This window comes from Vicia villosa, linkage group LG6, assembly GCF_029867415.1.
Source record: "Vicia villosa cultivar HV-30 ecotype Madison, WI linkage group LG6, Vvil1.0, whole genome shotgun sequence".
NCBI classification, from domain to species: domain Eukaryota; kingdom Viridiplantae; phylum Streptophyta; class Magnoliopsida; order Fabales; family Fabaceae; genus Vicia; species Vicia villosa.
This window is the reverse complement of record NC_081185.1, coordinates 111,173,713-111,176,270: the sequence shown is the minus strand read 5'-3', so window position 1 is coordinate 111,176,270 and position 2,558 is coordinate 111,173,713.

Genomic DNA, 2,558 nt, shown 5'->3' with positions numbered 1-2,558 from the left:
TTGTTCAATAATGGAAATAAACGAAAACAAGTGAAAATGCGATAAAGTAAAAGCGATAAGGAACACGATATTTGTTTACGCAGTTCCTCTATCGTCCTCGCAGGAGTACGTCTGCCCCTAATTTCAAATGAAATTAGGAAAGTTTTATTAGATTGCAAAATGTTTAACAAGGATAGAAAGTACCAATCACCAACTACACACATGCAGTAAAATTGAATACAATTCGATCCTCCCCTTGATTCAAGTTGAATCAAGTCAATGTCTAAGATCTTCACGATCAAGACCCCGATCGTTCCTTTCTCAATCCTCCGGTTGTAGCAAGTTTGTTGAGTAGATCTTCAATCTCTCAAACCCTTATGCACGGCTGAATTGATTACCAAAGCGAATCGATCGTCAAAAACCTTCGAACAAAATCTTTGATGAGGAAGGAAAAACCCTAAGGTTTTATACAAGAAACACCCCCAACAATATTCACTCGAACAAGATGAATGTCTACCGTCGAATCTCGAACAAGACAAACTCTACGGTCGAACCTTATCAACACACGTTCCTTACTTCGATCGAGAAAGATGATTATGTGTGATTCTCGATCAATAAGCGAAAGGTTGAAGATGAGAAGAAGCTGAGTCTATATTTCACGTTTCTTGTTATTTTGCTTGAGAATGATCACTTGAGTATTTATACCACATACAATGCATAGGCCAAAATGAAAACAGCAGAAAACTCAATTTATTAGCGACACGTCGACCTGCTCTCTGCATAGGTCGACCTATTGAATGCTTTGCACCTGAAAAATGAGCCATGTGTGATGCTTGCGTCGACCTAAAGGGTCGGCGTGCGCATTCCCGTGGATTCCCCAAAAGGCCATGCGTCGACCTAATGAAGTAATGCGTCGACGCATTCCATTCTTGCACTTGAGCAGCCAAACTTTGATGCGTCGACCTGAAGGGTCGGTGTGCGCATTCCCGTGACTTCCTCAAAAACCTAATGCGTTGACCTAAGAAGGTGATGCGTCGACGCATTCATCCTTCACCTGACTTTCTTCACAAAGGGCTTGCAATAGGTCGACCTATGATGTGTGTGAGTCGACCTATTGGTGTTTTGTGTCCAAAAATGCTTGTCTTGGTTGCATGTGCTTGATTTTTATGTTTCCACTTAAGTTGCGGTTGATTCACAATATTTTGACAGCATGAAAACAACACTTTGCCCTCACAGATGTGTCAATGAAGATTGGGTTTTCTCTTTGGGATTGCTGAATGAGACCGGGCTTTTATGAGGATGCAAAAAATAGGATGTGTGGTTCGATGAGAACTTTCGACTCCCCGACACTCAAGATCTTGACAACTTTGAAGTTATGAAACAGACATGGATGCTCTTGATGCTTCAAGTTTTCTCTATTACTTGCAAGATGCAAGATTATTCTTATTGAAGAACAACAAATTCAGTGTTGGTCAGGCCGTGGCGACCTATACAATATTTTACGTCTAATGTATTGGATGCATTACTGGAAGCTGACAATTTTTCTTAGACATCTCAAAATCAAAGCAATTTATGTTCTTTCACAGCTTTTTATTATTCCTAAAGTTTTATTGCATTGTTTATAAAAAATATGGTTAAATATATTTTTGGTCCTTATAAATATCTCAAATTTTAATATTAGTCCTTTAAAAAACTGACATATTTTGGTCCTTACAAAATTTTTATACATGAAGCTTTAGTCCCTGCTATTTTCTAAAATTTTGAAAATGATTTAGTTATCTTTTACCTTTTAAATTTTTTAATAATTTTTTTCATACATGTTTAGAATACTGTAAAATATTTATTTATCAAATTTTAGAATTTTTTTAAAATGAGAAGAAGTAAATCTAAATTTTTTAAAATTTCAAAAGTAATGAAAATTTCGACTTAGAAATCAAATTTTGAGTTCTTTTTTTAAGGAACTTTTTATAACGTTCTAAACATATCTGCAAAATAATCATTCAAAAATACTTATTAGTTTAATAGAAGGGACTAAAACTACGTACATAATAATTTTGTAAGGACCAAAACATGCTATTTTTTTATAGGGACCAAAAATAAAATTTAGTATTTTTATAGAGAGTAAAAACATATTTAACCTTAAAAAAAAATCAACATATTGCAAACATGAAGAAAAACAAAATAATAAAGAGAGCTTGTTAAAGTGATTTTATTTGAGAAATCTGACCCATAATGGGGGGATAATACATGAAGATGTAAGTCCTATAAAAAGAAATTACTCGGATAAAAAGATACAATGACAATGGGAACTAGTTTGTGTCTCCATTGAATTACAACACATGTTACCTTCCTTATGGCTCAAAGTCATAATACTTTGCTTCCGAAGATGATTAGATTGATCCTTTTCATTTGAGTTTCTGTTGTGAAGCAGTCATTTTTCTTTTTGGAAATTCTTAACTTTTGCCTGGACCACTCTTTCGAATTTTTAGTCCACCGCGATGATGGCCTTTTTTTATCTAAGTCGCCATTCCAGGTTTTTGACTTAGTGGGTTTTTCTTTGATTCTTTCGATGTCTCTAA